Raw genomic sequence first — 23,021 nt, 5'->3', positions numbered from 1 at the left:
TCACATGGCAGAGGGTAAAGGCAGTTGCTGGATCATGTCAGAAAGCACTGAGGCAGTCATGGACCGGTGTTTAGCATCCAGAGACCCAAGTTTCCTGTAACTGCTAGAATTTGTAGTGGTCCTGGTAGAGGAGAAGATTTTGTCTTTCAAACTATGCAAGGAATGCTTGAGAGACATTGGTGAACACTCTTGATAGCTGCAGACTATATTCCACTGGACGCGCATGTATACAGAACATGCAGAGTCAAAATGGTACAGCAGAAGGAAATTAAAAAATGAGTTCCTTGGTCCTTACAGCATCAAAATCCTAACATTTGAATTCTCACAGCTTGTGGTGCTGTGTAGACTATCAATTACTCTCAGAATTTGGGGCTATATGAATAGGCAATATAGTATTTTAAAGACATAAAGTATGAAAGTTGAAAGATTATAGTTTTGGAAAAACTATTACTGGATGGCTTCCTGGAAGGAGGAAGCTGTGGGGAGAGACTAACAGAAGGAGAGAGTCTCTTGGTTCGCAGACTGAAATCTGTAATGCTGTTGGATCTTTACTACGATTCCAGTGGTCTGTTTTATTGCTCTGTGGATGCGTTGCTTGGTGAATACCGGTCTTACTGAAAGGATAATGTCCTATTTGAGTCCAAAATAGCTCACACATCTCTCTTATGTTTAGTAATAAATTGCTACTAACCATCAGGTAAAAGTTCATTCTACAGGATTCCAGATGGTGCATTTAACACCATTTTTAAGGCTTCCTGTAACTAGCGAACGCATATAGTTAATGCAGATATATGTGAATTCCAGTGTACTTTAATTCTAATGTGGAGGGTCTCCCTTCCATCTTTCCTTGGGTTTTTTGTTTTTTTTTTTTATGTTTCTGGCATGTATTTCTGTTTTTCTGAACCCAAATTTACCAGTGACTGAACTCACTCTCAGAATTCTGTCCACCATTATAATATCATGGCTTTTGAAAAAGTTAGTTTAAAATACGTTTCCACTGTTGACGGTAGCTTTGTTTCATTTTGTTCTCAGATAGCCCCTAAATGCCAGTATTGTTTTATTCTTGTTGGGTTTCATAAGGAAAAGTTTGTACTTCTGTTTGTTCATTTCAGAAAATGCCTCTTAAGAATTTTATTTATCTTTGAGATCATCTTGGGAAAATGAAGGATTCTTATGACCTCTTTTAGTCTTAGCAAATTAAATACACATTGAGAACAAGAAAAGGGATCATAAAATCAAGGGTAGGCAAAAATGAGGAGCATCAAGTCAGAGGAGATACAATTTTGCCTCTAAAAATAAGCTTTCGTTTGATATAGAACTTTGGAAGTACTTAGTTGGCATAGGAGGAAATAATGCTGCCATTCACTGTGGATAAATTTGTTTTTCTTTTTCTGAAATTAATTTATTAAATGAATTCATGTCCACGAGCCAGTTGGGAAGGCATATCAGGAAATCAAAAGTGCTACCACATAAACTGTCTAGCGTTTATTTATTTTGAATTTATATAGCCTCGTTTCTCCAGAGATTTGAAGATGCTGTGCAGAAGAATTTAAATCTTTTAAACAATAGACAATAAGTTGTAAAATGTGAACCCCTGCCTGGATAGGTTATACTCTCTAAGCCTTTATAATATACACAGATATAAACACTCGCTGTTAAAAAGAGAAAATGCTGTAAACTTAAGACACGAGATTCTTGTCTAGCTGGGCAACAGAATGAGGGGTGTTTTGTAAACATCTTTATTCTTTCAGTCAGAGGTCTGTTTTTTTATGTTTACCCTGACATTTAAAGCTAGGACTTTAATACCTGATATGAAGTATGCTATAAACTATTAAATACTATAACACTTTAGGAAAATTGAGAGTCAAAGCTACTCAGATCAATCACTGAAATGTGATTTACTGCAGGACCAGTGGAAATAGACTGCTAGAGATAGACATACCCTCAAACACAGAAGTGAACATTGTAGCTCTTTATATAGGGTAATAAAATCTTTGAATTAAACTATTTTACCTTTATAATAAAGAAAAGTCAACTCTATTGTTTATAACATGAAATGCCCTTGAATTTTGATAATTTCTGCATATGCATGCACAGACCCAGTGCACATGGTGTCATTGTAAAATAATAGCTCAATGCCATTTTCTTGCCATCTTTTTTACTAATATTAAAATTATTTAGAAAATTCTACATATCGACAAGTAGGAATTTACAAAGTTAGCTTATCTACCCCAGACATTTTAATTACTTAAAAATTTCAACTTTAAAAATGTATTCACAATCAAGTAAAATTCAAATTTTTTGCTTCTAGTTTGTTGTACTTTTCTTTTTATGGTTCATATTTTTAAAGAGTATGGACCCTAGAGTCAGACTTAGATCTCAACTTCTCTACTTTCCTACCTGTTTGACCTTCAGCAAGCGAGTGAATCCCTGTATCCCTCGTACTATTTTTGAGATTTAAATGTAAAAGTTTATGTAAACTATTAGAAATAATAGGTAACACATAGCAACTGTTGTTAGTATTGTTAACATTGTTGCTACTAGTTCCAGTGAAGTATATCTGAATATAAATAATCATAAAAATAAGAAACAAGAAATAATAAAAAACATTAGAAACAATACAGAGCTTCACTAAACAAGATGGTAGGAATTCACCAATGGTTGTTATATTGCATATTGTTGTCTTCAAATTAGTTGTTCAGATTACCAGATATAAGCATGCAAAATAGGTCAAAAAGAAAAAAAGATTAGGCATTAACTGTTCCTTTCAACAAACCATTAGATTTCAGCAGTATAGTTATCCCAGCTATTCATATCTATCTATCTATCTATCTATCTATCTATCTATCTATCTATCTATCTTCTATCTATCTTTTTCCCTCCTTCTTCCTTTCTTTTTCTCCTTTCCCTCACCCTTCCCTTTGAGTGATTTCTTTCCCTTTCACAGTACACATACATCTTAGCATACTTGAAATTGGAACAGAAGTTTGATAGTGCCTTGTAAGATCTTTTATAATTCAGTTTCTGTGATTTAAAATTGCCACGGTTTGGGTATGAGAATATATCGTGATATTTGAGGAAGGAGAAGTTTTTATTTTCAAAATAGAATTCATGTTTGTGTATAGGCTGAGATTAGTTGCTTTTTCAGTGGTAGTTAACATCAACATATATTCAATATGTGAGACTCAAAATTGATACGGAAGTGATAGAGAGGGAAAAGGGAGAAGAAAAATGATGAGACCAGTGGTGTGCACGCTAGCCAATGGCTACCTGCATGGTACTCTCATTGCAAACACTCGCTCCTCCCGAGCAGACACACAGCGCCTGTGACAAGCCACCAGCTGGTACGATATGCCCTTGCGCCATGCTTTTGTAGGAGAGTGTTCTGAGCAGCCACTCAACAGTTCCAGACCCCGGATGCTGCGTTTTTCAGGGTGGAGGTTCCAGAAGTTCTTGACCTGACCTGCAACTCCAGGAATGCAGTCAGAATACAACAGAGTCTTAAAAAGCATCAGAGCTTTTCGGCTTGTTGAGTCATTTGCTTGCTACAGAGGATCTATTCATTACTCGCAGCGATACTGTAGTTTTAGCAATATTTAAGGAAGAGCCTAGGGATTTTACCTATTTTGGTTAATTGATTTATCCTTGTAGGTCACTTGTAGTAGTTAGCAAAATCCCAGTTTGAGATAACCACACTGCAGTATTGGGCTGCTTTTTAGCTTGTGATGCTCAGAGAAAGAAGAGAACAATTTGTTTTATTGGAAAGAAAAAAAAGGCCTTCTGAGAAGGAGAAAGCGGCAGAAGATGAAGCTCTGCACTGATTATTTTAAACAGAAAGAGCTAGTGATTTGAAAACCATAAGTGCTGTCCCCTGTAATATACATCACGTCAGATAAGACTCCTTGGTAGTGAGTATCAGTCACTTTCAAATTTTTAACCGAATTATAGGTTGAATTCACAGTCTTAATTACAAGGCAGAAACTGAAGCAGATGAATAAGAAGGAATCTGCACTATATTTTAGTTTCTTAGTAAAACTATAAACCATTTCACATAACTACCTTTATGCCTGTGATTGTTAAATATTGTTAGATATAAAAATCATTAGTTCAGTTAGCTGTCTGGCAGTTGGAATGGTGAGTAGATTATGGATTAAAAGCAGGACATTGTAGATCCGTGGTGTGTGTGTGTGTGTGTGTGTGTGTGTGTGTGTGTATGTGTATGTGTTTGTGTGTGGGGTTTATAGAGTTCCAGGTGGCACAAATTATATCATGTAAGGAATAAGATAATTTAGTGTTTTTCAAAGTATTCTTTTTATAAGAACGAATAGCCAGTGATTATAGATTTGCCTTTTAGATAAACTGGGAGCTGATAAACCTTTAGTTAGGAAAAGCAATCCTGAGCACATGTGGGTTGGGTAGGCGAGTGAGTCTGTGTTATTTTACTGCCCTGTCATTTTGCTTGGTTGCTATTACTAGAAAGTTCAGCAGTGGAAAATCACAGTGAGAAAGCCACAATTGCTTCTCAAGTCTACAAAAGGTATTTCTGAGTTGTATATTGTATTTAAATTCCCAGGTCGTGCTTATGACTGATAACTGTGTTGTCCATAGAATGAGAGATACACCTAAGAGCTTGGTCAGGGTTACTCTGAGTTCTGTGGTCTTGACCAAGGACAGGGAGCTTTCAAGACGGTGCTGCAGAAGGGCATGTGACCAGTGCAGGATAAGCTAAAGCATTTGTGACTTCTCTAATTCATCATTGAGGAAATCACACAATAATATAGAAATATCTTATTAAGTTAGTTTGTAGGGCTTCTACTGAAAAATTCATGAGAAAAGGTGAAGCAGGAGAATTTTGATGGTTAGAGTGTGAAGAAATAAAACCAGCTACTAAAGAGATACTTCTGCTTGTGCTGAAGCTAATGCCCTCTGATGGAGTCTCAGATAAACTTTTGTTTGGTGTTCCACTGAAAGATAAAAAGTTCTTCAGTACCATTTTAGGATATGTTATTCCTCAGATTTAATTTTCCTTCATTCTCTTTATGAGTGGCTCAGATTCAAGGATGAGACATATCCCAAAATAATGCATTGCATAAAAGGAGATTTTTGTTCGGTATTCATTAACGGAATTAGTCTCCTTGATATAGCACAAAAGTCCTGATTCATATAGTCTAAGGGCAACCTATTAGATATGCCAGATAAAGAATGCCATATAAAAGTACTGTAAGTGTCACTGAGCAAAATATCCTAATAGAGAAAGAAGTTTGCCCTTCACATCTCTTCAGGCTATATGTGCAATGCAGACAGTTTTTTTTTTTGTTTTGTTTTGTTTTTTTTTTAACAGACAGACAACATTTTACAACATATCAAAAGAACAGTACAGACAATACAGAGTCACAAACAAAGTGGTAGGGAATTAACAATGGTTGTTGTATTACATATTGATATCTTCAAAGTGGCTTCTCATGAAAACAGATATAGAAGACAGTTTTAAATTTCATGATTAAAGTGTTGTGGGGTGTCTAAAATAGTTGGAACATGTATCAGTCATCACTTAGCTTTCTGTGTGGTAGGAACGATGTAGAGAAAGGTATGCTTAATCAGAAGGTTATTGGGGAAAAACAGTTTGCTGTAGAAGAAAATACTAAGGTTCTCTAGCAATGTGGAGAGAGATATTAGCAAAGAAAAAATGTACTCAGTGCCAATAAAAGAAATTAAATGACAACATGTTTGTTATTCTCTTTGTGATATATGTGTATATATATATATACACATGCAAATGCAAATATGTGTATATGTGCAAATATGTATGTGCATGCAAATATATATATTTGCACTTACAAAATTAGATTATTTTGTGGCTATGATTCAAGCCTAAGCATGAATTTAATTGATGTTTCTTAATATACTGTTAATACATAATCTGAAGGCAATTTGATAGAATATCTTAGTGTGTTTATGTTTTGATTGACACCTGTCACATAGGGTCAGGTATGGAATTTTCTACTTCTATTATGATGGGAATTCAGAGAGCTTTGTCTTTGGGAGTATTTGGAGTTTTTATATTATGGATGGTCACACACATTTGTGTGTGACTGTGTGTATACTCATGTGTACAAGAGAGAGAGACAGGCAGACACACCCTTAGAGGAGGTTTATCATTATTAAAATTGCAAGCTGTGAAACTGGGAAGGTGTGGCTGATTCCTATACTGCATAGATCCGTGGTATTCCATAATTTACTCTCTTTGGGTAAGACCTGATGTATTTTCTCCAGGAGGAAAGAGCACAGAAAATGAAGTGTGAGGCCAGTTACAGGACCAGTGGGAAGCACATCCTTCATTTTCCATAGAATTAGATTTTCCTCTCTGGACCGCTGCCTTCCTTTTCCCTGTCAGAAGTCAGAGACATTTTGTGTACAGAAAGGATCCCTTTCTCCTCAGGGAACATGTTTGCCATCAGTAAGAGCAAACCATCAAAACACCCAAGATCTCTCAAGAGAAGGGCTGTAATGAACTGCTGTTTCTTGCTTAGGAATTTTGTCAGTGAAGTTGATAGTGTAGAACTGTTTAGAACCCTTGGTTACTGCATATCTGGGTGATTCCACTCCATAAGCCATGCGAGACAGGTGGAAGGACTGTGCTTCCCAGACTGTGAGCACTTCCTTGAGGTGTTCACACTTCCTTATGCAACAGTCCCTTCTGCGTTCTGGAGGTAGAAATGGAAAATTAAAATATTGAAGTGTTTCTCTGATTCTATGCAGAGTGTGTTGTGTTTGGTCTTAATATTTGTTACTGAGACAAAAATCAGTAGAGGATAAATATGAAAATAGCTTTATTTGAAGTACTGTGACCCCAGAATGCTTTTTTGGGGAATTCAGTAAGAGAACCCCACAAGTTCCTGAGGAAGAAACTATAAACAGGACAAGTGACAGATGTAAAGAAAGTCTCAAGGCCTACCCTAGAAGAGGTCCCAGCACTAGCTGCGTGAGCATTATTTACATGAATGTGAACAGATGGATACATTTGATCAAATTCTGTGGGGTCCCTACATCAGAATTCTGTTTAGCATTTCCAATCTGATGTTACAAATGCACATACGTCTCATCCTTTTACAGCAGACAGTTCATAAAGATATTCTCTCTTTATGGGATTTAAGGTTGTCAGGATTATGTTACAAACGGCACTTTACTATTTTATGTAGCTGTTTCTATTCTACTAGTATTTATTTTTGTGACATGGTGATTTCTGTCACTAGACAGACTCTAGAACCATCCAAGGGGGTCAACTACATTTGATAATTTATGCCATTGGAAGAGGAGAATGGGTAAAGAACCTAAGCCTGTTCTGATAGTGAGACAGAACACTGCAATTCAGTTTTCAGAAATTCCTGTCAATATGCCATGTCCGCAGCATGTTAGGATCATTCTGCTTAACTTAAAAAATTAGAATGAAAGTGGGGTACAAGAAAACTTTTTTCCAACATTGCTATTGGTATGCAAAGGCCCGCTTTCTGGATTTTTTTGTGTATGTCTCTAACTTACATAATCCATGAAGTTCCTTTTCTCCTAATTTGTTTGTTTATAATTGTTTTAGTTTAGGGTTATTTTTTATTCTACCACTTAGCAGTCCTTGATATATTGGTTATGTTTTTCTGTTTCCTTATGCATTCAGCAATATTTTTCTGAAGGTTCATTTTGTAGACAAGATATAGCCATATCCCTATATGTTTAAAAGAATTGTTGTAGTAGATTTACAAAATGTAAGAGTTTATGTAACTGATTTAACCAGTGGCCAGGACAATCACGTGACATTAAAGGTCATAAAAATTAAAAATCATTGCAGACCAATGGCAGGTTTTTCTCAAAAGCGACTGAAGCTTTAGTCCACTCTGTGGCCCTGGTTGAGAATTAGCAATGTGATCTTGTGGACATATGGTTTTAAAAAGTTTGTAAGTGGATTACTACCAGTTTTATTACAACTTCCTCTCCATCGCTTTTCACTTTGCACCTCTAGTATTGAATTCATGTGGACATCATGTAGAAGAAAATTGGTCTTGTTCGGTGGTCTTGTTGAGTGGGATATATTTCATCACCTACAGTTACTTCCGTCTGTAGTTATGCTCCTAGAATGGGAGTGGTGCTTAGAAATTACCCAAGTGCTGACTCACCTGACAGCAAATACCAAGTTTTGGGCTGGAGGGCATGGCATGAGGTGAACCTACCCACGTTATTGGGTGCTGGAAGTGTTCTGGAGAACAACTGTGTTTTAAATAGACTGAGTCAGAAACTGGTCTGTGAAGTTTTCTCCCAGTCTTACGGCTCCTAAGAAACATGATAAAGACTTTCTCAGATTTGCTATAGCCTGATTTTACATGCCTTTACCCCAAACAGTCTGTGAACCTGAAAGAAACTTTTCAAAATTGTCAATAGCAACAAGGCTGGGCAAGGTGGCGCATGCCTATAATTCCAGGACTCAGGAGGCTGAGGCAGGAGGATCGTTGTGAGTTCCAGGCCAGCATGGGCAACAAAGTGAGCTCAAGGCCAGCGTGAACTGCACAGCGAGACCCTGTCTCAAAAATCCCAGAAAAAAAAAACCAAGAACAAATTTCTCTCTACCATGACACAAGATAAATTATCTTGTTTTGTTTGTATAAAGTTTTCTCTCTAAAAATGGGGTCCATGTAAAGAGGTCATAATTTTGTATTTCTTTAAAGAGAAGAGTCTAAATCACATAAATTTCAGGCTTCACAAAACATGCATCCTTCCCTAATTTGGATATATTTTGCAGTAGTTGTACTAAGTGTTATGTAGCTATTGATCCTTACATTGATTTAAAACTATGGTGAGTAAACCATGTGCTTAGATAATCCTTAAATTCTGAAGAGGGTTTTCCACACGATAGGAATTTGTTTGAATCAGTAGAGTATCCTAAAGTGATTCCAAGTATTTTTAAAAATTTGAATTAAATTTTATTTATTTAACTTTAGATGGATTTTTTCAGGTAATTAATCCTCACATGTGAGCTTTATTTTCAGTGAAATCCTGTTAAGCAATATGCAGTGTTTTTCAATCCAAAATAACCTCTCAGTTTGATGGGAATGACTAATATAGATAAGGCTGGTGTCCATACTTGTGTTCCTGGGCTGCATCCATCTTAGTACCCTGCCGTTACTCCTTGCTTCTGTCTTTGCTAAGAACGAGGAGCAACTGTTTGACATGCAAATAGCTATGTCTTTTCTTCGGAGTTCCAATCTTTACTTTCATCTCTTACTTGGTTCTCTTTGTTAGCACATCGCTGTGCCTCTCTCAGGGAAGGAACTCCGCATTTACTGGGTGAATTGCAGTAATTCTATTCAGCTGTATGTTATTGGTACCTCCTAATCCACTACACCATGCGCAGTTGAGGGAAGGGACCATAGCATGGCCATGTACATATTTCTCAGCAACCACCACAGTGCCTTTCATCTAAGTGTCACGCAGTGTATGTTGTTGTTTCAGGAGTGGTGTTACTGCCCTAAGAAATTAGAGAATGGTCAACCAGGATTAGTGTACTAAATTTTTAGTCTTTTACCGTATTTACTCCTTTTGCTCTCACCCCTCGATTCTATTGTCTACCATATTATAATGAGTCTTCTAGAGCCTATATGAATGTACTACATCAGTAACTTAGAAAGTGTTGCAACTGCGCTCGAATCTTTTTATGGGACATGATTTTCTTGGATTTTTTTGCTTCTGTTTTCTGCTCTTGTATGCACACTTTATGTGAATAAGATGAACATTAGCAGATTTATCTACATGTCTTCATTTCTATTCTACAGGTATAGCTCCTTAGAGTAATATCTGAAGTTATAGCAATTTCCTTCATATGAGAGCGTTTCTAACTATGTTAATGGAAGTTAGACTGGTTGCAGACATTCGTGAGAACTACCTGTGCTGTAACATTTAAACAATTTATTTGATCTGTCTTTAGCTTACCTGCTCATGCCTTTGGAACACCGATGTTGACCTTGTTGGAACTTTGCCTATAATTACGATAAGTCCTTCAGTAAAATCTAACCAAGAAGAACATTTACATATCCAAGTGATGTATTAACCCTTTAGATGTCTTGTGATGTGCTGTGCCCATCTTAGCAGAGTTGCTCTTATGAGACTGTATTCATGTATTATTTCCTCAAATGTCCCATGCTGTATGATGTTCCATTAAAAATTATATCAAAGGAATGATGATAATACAAACAATAGCTAATCCTGAACTCTGCCTAGTACCTAATACAAAGTGAGGATAACCTTTGAAGGCAGCAAGGCGTAGTAAAATTTGTCAGTTTTTATTAGTTTCTTTCGGTCAGTGGGACAAAGAGCCCAATACCTGCAAATTAAATGATAAGAGGTTTGTCTTGGCTGATGGTTTCAGAGGGATTTTGTCCATCATTGGGTGACTCTAATCAGAGAATGCATGGCAGAATGGCATGATGGGGGAAAGCTGGTTGCCAAGAAGCAGGGAGGGAGGAGGAGCAGGGGACAAGAGCACACCCTCCCACGTTACATCTCCACTGATCCTTCACTCTGACCAGGTCCCACATCTGAACGCACGATACTTTCAAGGAACATTCTGGATCTAAACCAGAGCTTCATTTCTATCCTCCAACAATAGCTCCTTGGCATAATATCTGAAGTTATAGTAATTTTCTTTATATCAGAGAGTTTTTAACTATGTCAATGGAAGTTAGACTAGTTGCAGAGACATCCATGACATTCCATCAAAAGGCAAACCTGTTTTCATTTATTTTAATTTTTATTTATTTTATATATCGTGGTCCTGGTGGTTGAACCCAGGGCCTTCACACCAACCTACACTTTTAGACCCTTTTAAATTTTGAGATCTTTCCTTCTGTTGCCCAGGTTGGCCTCAAATTCATGGTGTTCCTGACTCAGCCTTCTAGACTGATGGGATTATGGGTGTGTACCATCACGCATAGTCCAAACTTTTTTGCACTATGTGACCTCATCCCATGTTCAGGCGTCTATGTCCTCATCTATAAAACCAGGAGATGCACAGTCCCTGCTTCCTACCTGGTCTTGTAATCATCCTTCTGGATTCACGTGAGTGATCCTGTTGTCTGGAAAGCCACCACTGATTTCTAGGGGAGGCTGGGGTTTTCCTGTGCATTCTCCGTCATACTCTTTATGGCACCTGTTGACATGGTTTATTGACTTCTCTTCCTCTTCAGAGGACTTTTCCAGTTAAGGACACAAGTGCTGTTCTCAGCCCATCTTTCCATTCCCACCCTTCCTCCAACACTGACTACTTGTGTAGCCTTTGACAAGTTACTTAATTTGTCTGGGTCTTTCCTTCTTTCTGTCAAATGAGAAAAGTAATGTTTTCTGCCTCGTCATTGTTATTGTTAAAATAAATTTCAGTAATATTTGTGACTCTCTTGCAATGTGACTGGCATATGACACTCAATTAATGCTAATTAGCACTTGTACTGCTACTACTGCTGCTGGTTTAGCATCCTTAGTCTGAAAATTTTGACATTCAAAATGATTCAAGGTTCAAAAAGTTTTGAGTGCTGACATAAAACCACAACTGGAAAATTCCACACCTCACCTATTATGCTGCATTATCGTCTAAATGCAGGAGAACTAAAATACTGTATGAAATTGCCTTTAGCCTATGTGTAGGGGTATATGAAACATAAATGAATTTTGGATTGAGATTTGTATCGCATCCCCAAGATATCTCACATTACATATGTAAATAATACTAAAGCTGAAAAAATTTAAAATTGAAAACACTTGGTGCAGTGTTTTGTCTAAGAGATATTCAACTTGTATTATTACTAGCCAAATACATTTCTGTTGAAATAAATTTAACATTGTATTGTAACATTTAAAATATACCTTTAAGATTTTAAACTCTGTGGTCATAATACTCTTTACACACTAAGAAATGAAAACAAATACTTTCAGTTTTCTGGATTTGGATATGTGGATAGGAGGTCATCTGATACAACAGTTTCCTTATGTTGTTTGTGTGCACTGTTAAGAACTCAGAGGGGTCTGAGATTTTGATATTATTTGCAAGTTAATGCAGCCTGTCCCAGTTTCATTACTCTGATAGAAGAGAATAAACTCCTGGATCAGAGACAAAGGATAGTTTTTTCCTTATAGTAAAAATAGTAGCTAGAGTACTAGCAATTATCTCAGTATCCTGAGCCCTGATTTTCCATGTGGTAATTCAAAGAGAACCTGGTGATACTTTCAATTCAGGGGGTGAAAACTTAGCTTAGGTACTCCAGATATTTTACAATGGGTAGTAAGCCTGTCATTTGCCCTAAGCAAGACATTGTCCTCCTGGTACTCCACAGCAAACAAAACTGTTCTTTGTTCTGGAGGCAGATCCTATCTCAGTGTCCTAAGGCTTTAACTTTACAAATGTTCTGCAAAAGATAGAACTGAAGAAAGAAAGCCAGTGCCTTTGCTCTCAAGAAATACAGAAACATGAGACCTATTAAGAATGTTCTATCAAAGCAGACATTTATGTTGAGTAGTTCTGTAAAGTGAGTTTGTAGCTTTTGTCAGATTCAGAAAGGGAGATTGTGAACTAAAAATTTTGTGTTTTAAAGCTTATGTCATCATTCAGGTGCTTATACATTGAATGACTAACCAACCAAGGTACCAAACAGAAGACATCATGGGACATCTTCACACCTGAGGCAAATTGCTGCCCCAAAATCAGGCTTTTTCTTCTGTTTTTATTAAGACTGGACCTAAGTCAGTATAGTAGCCTGGGCCCCACCCATTGGAGATAAGAGCTGAGAACACTGGCTTCAGTGAAGAATGTGGACAGGTTAAGGGTAAAGAGTAACAGCTTTCTCTGCGAAGATTACTAATTATTGTAATACGTATTGAATAACAGCACATAAAGAGATTATCAAGTTCGCTTTTTCAGATTGAGTGTGCATTGTTGTGAAGTTTTTGATGTACGCTCTGCCTCACAGAAAGCCAAAGGTGACTTATTCATTTACAAATAAATTTCCGCTTCCATCATTTCACATTATTGAAACACAATTCTGATTTCCCCATTTGCATTGCTTTCTTTTTAACATTCTTATAAACAAAGTGTTAAAAATACCATGATGAGTGGTTTTGTGACCCGTTTATCGCAGTAATTCTGACCTCTGTCACTTGAGCCACTGTTCAGGGTGTCGTCAGACAGCAGAGACGAAGGCATAGGTCATTTTGTGGAATTAGTGAGCAGACAAGAGCTGATCGCCTTATGCCAGACCAGTCATTAGCACCCAGGAAATGTTACACTCTGAAAGCATTTTTATGTTTATGTAACAAAAGCAAGAGACAAAAACAGATGGCTTAAATAAAAATACTGCTAATCCCGGATTTCTCAACCTCAGCAGTTTTTACATTTTGGACCAGATAGTTCTTTGTGATCTAGGAAGCTGTCTTGTGCACTGTAGGATATTTAGAAGCATCCCTGGCCTCCGTCCGCTGCATGCCGGTAACAGCCCAACACCTGCCCAGGCTTCGCAATTAAACACGTTGACAGACATTGCCAAATGTCCCCCAGGGGCAAAGTCACCTTCAGTGATGAACCACAGTGCTGATCCCATTTCATAAGTGGAAACAGTGTTCTGTTCATGAATGGGAAGGCAAGGAGAGAGTTATATAATCCCAATAAATAGCACAGTTCTAGAAAGACACGGATGCTCCCATACCTTGTGAAATTTCAAAATTACCTTTTGGCCAGTATTGAAAAGTCCTGTGTGGAATCTTTGCCAAGCACAATAGGCAGTAAAAAGGACTGAATTTGGATTTTTGCCTTTTTTTTTTTTTCTTCTGTTTTATAGCTTTCTGATTTGGGCTCAAGTCATCATAATTTTCCTGAGTTTTTTAATTTGGAAGAGAGAGGCATCGACCCTGTCATACCCATCTTGGAGAATTACTGAGAGCCAAATCAGAAGGAGAAATGCCTTCAAGAGCCGAAAGACCTCTGTGATTGTTAGGAGGAGCAAAAGTAAAGTGATTTTGTTTTAGGAATTTCTTTAAAATTTGAGAGCGTTCCTTGAAATCACTGAGGAACCTCAGGGCATTGTATAAAAGGATTTGAGACTCACTCTTTTTGAAGATGCCCTTTGGCCCTGCGCAGCCGGCTTTCCTGTGTTCTTGTTGGTTGCCATGTGCTGAGTAACCGTGACAGGAGGCACAGTTGAACGAGTAGTGGAAAGGCTTGGCTGACAGCAGCAAGGAAGCTGCGCTCTGTGTTCAAAAAGCATAAGGACTTTGTTCACGCTGCCTGGGTATCCAAGCAGTATCTATACATTGAGTAACTAGAGATTTTAAAAAGGAAGAAAAGTTTACAATGGAAGTTCATTAAAAATGGATATTGCTGCTTTAAATAACCACACATGACTTTTTTGGATGACATACATCTTTTATTGACTAAAAAGTGCTTTGTGGGTTTTACTTAATTTTACCTTTGGTCAAAAGTGAGTATCTTTTCTCTAGCTGATGTTATACCTTTTTTAATGATGCACAATTGCAGCAAAGTTTTCCCTAATTAAGTAGTCCTTGACTAAAACATTATAACGTATATATCTAGACTTTGAGGAATAGAATAATTTAGTCTCAGATGACAATGGATCTTGTTTTATTTATTTATTTATTTATTGATTGATTGATTGATTGTCCTTTTGAGAGAGGGTCTTGCTATGTAGTTCAGCCTGGCCTTGAACTCACTTTGTAGCCCAGGCTGGCCTCAAACTCACAGCAATCCTCCTGCCTCAGCCTCTCGAGTGCTGAGATTACAGGTGTGCTCCACCAGGCCCAGCTATAATGGGTTTCAAAAGGTAGATTCCTCATATCTTCATTTCAGAGATCCTATTCCCAGAGGTCTGACAGATGGTTCTGCAGGCAATCTCTGATCTTACTTTCTTTGGTAGGGTTTATATTTGGATGACTTTTAACTTGAGAAAACTGAGGCATGGATAGTTAATTGGCTATATCAAAGAGCACATGGACAATAAGTCACAAAACCAGAGAGAGGCCCATTGTGTCTAAATAGTCTTTGCTTAACCTGAAATTATTTGGCTTTGTCTCGTTAACAAAATGGTTCTTTTTCATAGTCCACTGATATTTACAGCTCTGTAATCCTACCACTAAAACCAACCAAACAGACAAAACAAAACAAAAGCAAAACAAAATCCTTTGTTCTTTCTTCTGGAACAGGAAACAATGCATCTAGTCTTTTTCTTCCAGACATCAGTGCTTTGAATATCTGCTTGTCCTCAATGGTTTTATCTTTTCCAAACTGAGTATATCATCTCCTTTTAATGGTAAGTGACTTACACAGTTACTGTGCCCCTGTGTTCCTGGATAACATTTTTGGCTGTTGAATACCTATCCAATTCCCTACAGGTATTCCCTACATACAGTATAAAAATTAGTGCTGGAACCAGTATTTGAAATGTTCTCATAGTAGTGGGTGTCATTTCTGCCTAACTTTTATTTGACACTTTATAGTTTCCAACATTATTTTCTTTTTTTAAATTTATTTTCCACTACCATATCTCATTCTTTACTTGTATTGATTGCTGTCAAAAATTACATAGTCTTGTGTACTATCCTTAAAGCAATTTTTTTCCTTTGTATTTGATATTTTTATAATAAGATTTTGCATTAGAACGTGCTACGTACATGTATCAGTCTCCTACAGTGGATGTAATCATTATGTACGGTAAAGATGTACCAATAAAGGTTAGAAAAAAAAAAAAGAAAAAAGGACTTTGCATGAAAGCAGATTAAAGTTCCAGCTTGTGAATTTCAGTGTATAATTTCCAACTTAAGGTATTTTTATCTTTTCAAATGTCCCACAGATTATGCTTCAAACGTGATAAGTGTGTCTTCATGGAGCAATATTATTACTGTGTAATTATTCAAGTGTTTTGGATAAGATAAAATCATAAATATCGCGCTTATCCTTTCCCATTAATTATTAAGCACATGTCTGTTTCAGGGAAATTTAATCTATATGTTTGATTCATCAGCCTATAATTTTTCAAAATGTAATTTTGTGAGAGCCACTAAACATCAGTCATTTTTATGATATGTGTTTATTCTGAACATCAGAAGGTCATGTTTTGTTATGACTAAACAAATGACTACATGTTAAACATGTCCTGCCTAAGACGTAAACTTAGTTATCTAGTCCCTGCTACCTACATTTGGAAAAATACGTTTTCATGCCAGATTGAACTATCTCCTTTTTAAAATAGACTGGGCAGATTTCCATGCTGCTGAGCACTGAGATAGAATTTCCAGGAGCACTAAGTTTTTGTGGCTGTTTTCTCAGCTCATAGATCAAGACCAATTTATTTTAAAAAAAGATATCAATAAGCAATTGACAACCTAGAGAACAGGCGTGGCTTGTGTATTGCAGTTGACAAAATACATAGACTAGGAATAGCTTGTTTATTGGCATGCGCATTAGAAGCCTCCAATGGAAATATTATGGATGGTTTACATATAGGGAAGACATAACAAATACTGGACCAGCATGCTGGACTCCAGGCTGTTGAAAAGGTTTTCTATTTTATGAAGTCTTAATCTACTTCAGGGCACTGTAAATAAATGACAAATGATAATCTGCCAGTTGCTGATAAAAAGCAAAATAAGTTTTCTGTATAGTTTAAACTCAAACAGGAAAGCACAAGTCATTTCAATTATTTTTAAAAGGGAGTGTCTAATATTAGAAAATTGATAAACATTGACTGTAACAAGTTGTAAGAGAGCAACGTAAGTTTCAGGAGTAGGAAGAAGATAGTACAGTTAGGAGGAAGTGGCATTACCAAGGTCTCCAGAGAAAGGCTAGAACCCTGTGGACCTGTTTAGCAGGAGGAAGAGGAAAGGAGATACGGAGCTACCACTTGACTGGACTTCTCAGACACTTAGCAAAGCTAGGAAAGAAAGGAGAAAGACTCAAATAGTGGAAAGTTGACAAATGTTGAACTTTGGAGTTGGTTAATGGGAATTCTGTTTACTAGTATCTCATTTTGAATGTTCATAATTGTCTATAATAAATTTGGGGGGGGCTGGGTATTTAGCTCAGTGGCATAGCACCTGGCTGGCAAGTGCAAGGTCATGAGTTCAATTCCTGGTACCAGAAAAAAACCAAAAAAAAAAAAAAAGAAAATAATAATAATAACTTTTTTTAGAGGTAAATGAAAAGTAGGCAGAGAATGTATCCACACACCATACTAGCACCTTTGCCCCAATGCCCCTTGACTTTGAACCACTTTTCTCCCAGCAGCTGAGTTTATCTGGATGCTGAACTTGGAAACTTGGTACATAGGAGTCATCCTACACCAGGAGTTAACAGGAGGGGATGAATAGAGAGAGGATCTAAGACATAGATCCTCACTCAAGGCAAACAAGTCAGTAGCATTCATCCTGCTGTGCATATAGCATACCATGCTTTTTACACACTTCTTGTGCACCTCCGTGTACATGCACTATATGGAATATTCATAGTTTAAGTTTCAAATCTATCCCTTATTTAGAGAGTGAGAAATTTGTAAAGGAATGATTACAGTTTAAACCTTGCACTGTTATATAGTAATGACTTTAAGCACACATTTATGCATAGAAAAGTAACCACATTCAGGTATCTATACTTTCACCCACAAAGACTGGAAATCTTAAAAAAGAAATCTAACAAAAAAGGACAATACTAGCTATGTAATCATTTGAATTAATATGTAAGATAATACTATACTAGAAATCCATCTTTACTGATTTTAAAATAAGACGTGGCTATTTGGTTGTTAAAAACCTTTCAAAAAGGTGGAGTTTAGTGTTAGGGAACTATTCTAAGAATACTACACGGTCTCTTTGAGGGTCTGCATGTCTGTCATGCATGTGACATAATTGAGAGAATGGGCTCTTCAAGGGACTTTCTTGCTTTTACTCACACAGACCACTGTACTACCAGCAGCACTGACCTTCCAGCACTGATATTATCTGGGAGAAAACTATTGGGAGGAATTTTATGCTCTTCTCTAAAGAAGTTTGACTTTTCCAGATGGACCCGTTTGCATTTAGGCAAATCTATCTATCTATCTATCTATCTATCTATCTATCTATCTATCCATCTACCTATCTCTCTGTCTATCTATCTATCGAAATTTGTAGTTAAGACTTATCAATCTTTATGTGATAGCAAAGCCTTTAGCTTTGAATCATATTAAAATAGAGGTAGAGATCACAAACACTTTTCTGCTCTCAAGTCTTTGTCCAGCCAATGACATGTTCTCAGTGTATCTGCACTAGAGTAGTTAAGTACATCCACACTAATATGCAAATTAATATGTCTGTTTTGTAGAAGCTAAACGTATTGTACTAATTTAAAGAAACTGCATAAGCCCTGACTTTAGAAGTTTCAAATACAACTTGCTTTATTTGTGCAAAGGTAAAGCCAATCACACATTTAGGAAGAGATTATTTAGTTGAGTCCCACGGATGGTATGGAGAACGGCTGGCAGAATTAGAAGTGAAGAGGTTTGCGGGTGGTGTAATCAGACAGGATCAAAGGCCGGGTCTAGCATTGCTCTCATTATCTGATTAGTTTCTTAGTTCTGCACTTTCCAACAGAAGCAGCAGTAATACTACTATCTATGGAGGGTTGGAAGGAGGAAATGTAATGGATGTAAGCATAAAACATTTAGAACAACGCTCCGTGTGCAGCATCACAAAAAACCACTAAGGTTGATTTTTGATGAAAACAATCAACTTTTTCTTGAGCTTGTTTTTATGTTCAAATTAGGTGACATTTTTCTTTTCTAGGCATTATTACACCTGTTGCCTCTTTCCTCGCTAACCCCTTATCTCTCTCCTCTTGTGTCCTGGCATTATGCTTGAATTGTTCTGAAATCGGGTTTTTAATCCTAAACATTTTGTAGGATTTTTTCTTTCTTACTTAAATACTCCTTTACCTCCTTTTCTTGTGCTGCCAAAGTATCCTACTTATTAACAATGTATGCTCCTTTATCTTAAGGGGGATTACAGAAAAAACCAACAGTTTAGTAAAGTTCAATGGAATCGAGCTTTGCTTGTATAGCTCTGTAATTCCTAGCTTTAACATAGTTTGAATCTCTGAAATGTCTTTGACTGTCTGAAATTAAAAGTCAGAAATTAGAGTAGGTAATGCAACTAAAATCCCACACAGGAGCACAGTTTTCCCTGACCCTTTTTAGGGGATGGATATGTGTATTTACTCAACATGTGTATATTTTCTTCTTTCCCCATCTGGCATCTGCTTTGGTACCAGCCTAGCTAGCTGTTCTGTGTCAAGATTGCTTTAGCCTTTTCATTTAGAACAAGAAAGAGATGAAATATAAAAAAGAAAATCCTCCCACTACCCTCTTCCCTCCTCACTTTTGTTTTGTTGTTTCTGAGCAAGTTTCTTGCCATTCACCTTTGCATTTGCATTGCTTATTGACTGGCAATTTTAAAATTGTTTATTGTGCTCTTTTGTTTCACTGTTCAAGAGCTAAAACAAAAGCTACCAGGCCCTGCGAGGTACACATTTGCATGCGGTGAGCGTTGCCCGAGGAAAAAGTAATTGCTAATGCATATTTATGTGGCACAAATTTGCCATTTGTTTATGCATAAAATTATCAATAGTGCAGGGCGGCCCAGCCGTAGAAAATGGTGACCTTTTTAGCTTAATAAATAGAAATCAGCTGTTATTGTGAAGAGATCAGCCATTTATTCTGTGTTGAGGGACATTGCCGGGAAAATGCAGATTGGGGCTGGCAATATCATTAAATGCAAGGCCAATGACCCTTTTGGTGGAGTCTATTATACTTTACCTAATAGGGGATAAATGACTCTAGTTGGCAAATGGAATAAAGAACAACAGTTTTTTTAAAAAAATTGATAACTGTATGGATTTTAAGCCACTAGCACTGAACAGAAAAATGTCTTGCTGACCTGTTGCTAGAATTTCTCTCAAAAAGTTTTAAACTTTATTTCCTTTTGCATTGTTCTCTATTTAGATTACACCCATTGCAACAAAAAGCCAAGAAGGTGATATTTTTCCAGGAGAAAAGTTTAGTTTTTAAAAAGTTCTTTTTGTGTTTTAGCTTTTCATTTCTTGTCTTTCTCTTTTTCTCTTTCTTTGCATGTACCTCTCCTTCACCTTCTCCCTCATCCATACTTTCATCTCTGCTTTGAAGGTATCCTTGCATTGTACATGGTTGCCTTATATTTGATGTCTTACATGTATTCATGATAGCTATTTTCAAAATAAAGTTAGCCAGCGGTCTAAGTTTGAGATTTTTTTTTTTAAACTAAGCATAATGTTTTTCAAATGAAATAGCTTTTAAGTAAGTATGTGGACCTTTTAGTTTAAATCATATGCACCGTATTTTCTCAGCATGTAAAAGAACAACAAATACCCACCTTTATTTGGTCACCCCCCCATATCTGATCAATGAAATTCCCTCCATCTCCCCCGAGCTTACCTCTGCTGCAAATTTAATACATTTTTTTTTTCTCACCACACACAATGCCCGTTGGCATATTAGTGAGAATTTCTGCCTCTTTGGATTTTTAAAACCCAATTGTTTAAAATCATTGGAGAATTCGCTATTGAGTAGAAGCTGTGTTTGCTTTCTCAATATTATCATGTCATGTTTACTACACTGAAAGTGTAATGCAGTATATGTAGGTTAGGAAAGAGATGGTGAAGCAGAGGCCTGGAAAGTCAGCTCAGAACGTGGCGAACATCTTTGAAGCTACTTGCACGCTATTCCCCAGTGGTGTATCCCAGTATGACCCTGCCACACTGTGTTTAAAGTTTCCACAGCAGTGGTCTTGCTGCCACCAGTGTTTCCTCCTGCTGTACTTCAGTGTGACAGTGCATTCTGCGGCGTGTCACCAGCCTGATGGAGTAACCTTTTACTGGCAGAAATGGGTCTGTTGTTCCTTTTTAAGGCAGAGCGTGTAAATAGGATTCAGACACTAGGGTGCATTAGTCCATAAACTGAATATATTTTTTATGTCATATATAAGGTATTGATTTTAGGCCCATTAGATTTACCATCCCTAGTGGGAGAAAAAAAAAAATCAGTGATTTCATAGGCAGCTTGGAATTCCAGAAGGAAGAGCAGCAGTGATTAACTCTTTCCGCATCTTCCTGTCATGTTATGTCCTACCTTCTAGGAGCGCAGACGAGGATGGGGAAGGAAGACTTACCTCTGTGTTCACTGCAGTTTGTAAGAGTCACAAAAGAATTTCAGCTTAGTTATCACCATGTCTCTGAACAGCTAGAACAGATCACTCCGAGTAGGTAAAAGTTGCCAAAACTATTTTGTTAGAGGGTAATTCCTTTAAGAAGACAGCTTTCAAGTTGATAAATTCAGCTTGGTTTTACAAAACCCAGAGCATAGTACAGGATACTTGTTTTATTTTTCTACTAGAAAAGGGATATTTCTTTCTGAGCCCTAAGAAAGGACATTTTATCATGGTGTCATGCTAGTTACACTTTTTAGGCAGGTTTTAAGAGATATGAGTGAGAATGGCAGTCATAGTAATTTTAAAAGTAGGATGTTTTCCATTTTTATGCACAGAAAACTATTGGTTTGTACCAGCCTGTTTTCTCGTTAAAAGATGCCTGAAATATTTCTCTGCTATAGAATTAAAATTTGGGTGCAAAGCACTGGCAATTCTAGCCAGTTTTATACAACTAATATTGCTACCGCCTATAAGGAATTTCCTCCTTGGTGGCTTGGGCAGCTAATTTGCCTTCTTTTAATTTCATTTTAATTTTTTTAAGTTCGGTTACAAAAATATAAAAATACAGGCTCCCTCTTGTGGGTAAAATTACCACCTGTGCTTTTCTTTCCCTATCAGACAGATACATGACATGACAACATTTCTGTTTCATGTGTAAGTAAATTAAATTATCATAGTCTCTTTACATTTGGTCAGATGAGATATTTCACTGAACTGAAGAAAATTAGAAATTAAAGGATTTTTAAACTGGCTGTGTATAGACCGCCTTTACTTTACTTTAGCAGCGTAATTTCTAGTGTTTGGTGTTTTTAGCAGTAACTTTCTCATTTTGAAATATTGTCCAGTGGAATAATTAGTGAATTAATTAAATATTTATTAATTATTGTTTTTGTCATCAGTGTGACTTTTGAGTTTCTGTGCTTATTAAGAAAAATTCTGATACTGAAATGAAGTAGAACGCCCTAATATAAATCACACTCATGAGGATATAGAACGGTAGTAAAACTACTCGAATACCATAAACCTATGATTACAACTTGTTGGAGTTATAAAAATGAGTATTGAGATATCACTCAGTTCTTCTTCAGTTGGATAGTGGAAGGACCAAACCCCACCCACCATGTGTGAGTTACCTGCTTTCCTAAGTTGATTCTTGGGAGTTGCAAGTGATTGACAGGGATTGTTTTTGCCCAGCCAGGGGAAAATTAATTAGAAAAAATTTTATTCTTTTAGCACAGTACAAGAGAAAGATTCTGAAGGTGAGGTGAGCAGTGGAGCGGTAGTCATATGTAGCAGGGGTAAGAGAGGAGAGGGCCTTGCAGAATTACTGCACTGATGTTCCTGTTGTATGTTATGCTGGAATCAAGGAAGAAACCCACGAAGACTCCTGAAGCATTCTCAAAATCACTGCAGGAAACAAGAATTTACGTTGGTATAGCCTGTTCTAAAGCATCTGCAGGATATTGCCATAAAAATTAAACCAAACGAACAACTTCTGTACACATTAGCATATATTCAGATGACTTAACATGTACACATACGTTTTTAGACTTATTCTGGTGGCTTTATAATGGCAAGATAATGCTTCATCTTCCATAAACCATTGCTTTTAATGCTTATAATATAAATTTATATATATGTATAAGTATACATTACTTGTATATGTATACAAGTAATATATATTTATGTGAGTATATACTTATAAGTGCATTTAT

The 23,021-nt window shown here is 36.8% G+C and overlaps 1 protein-coding gene across 1 annotated transcript in view; it reads left to right on the top strand.

Annotated features, from left to right (window-relative positions):
• Sox5 (SRY (sex determining region Y)-box 5) overlaps window positions 1-23,021 on the top strand; it is an 844,441-nt gene that overhangs the window by 136,832 nt on the left and 684,588 nt on the right. The gene's annotated exons all lie outside the window — the stretch shown is intronic.

This window comes from Chinchilla lanigera, unplaced genomic scaffold (assembly GCF_000276665.1).
Source record: "Chinchilla lanigera isolate Chin_1 unplaced genomic scaffold, ChiLan1.0 scaffold00012, whole genome shotgun sequence".
Taxonomy (NCBI): Eukaryota; Metazoa; Chordata; class Mammalia; order Rodentia; family Chinchillidae; genus Chinchilla; species Chinchilla lanigera.
This window is presented reverse-complemented; position numbering and strand designations above follow the sequence as displayed.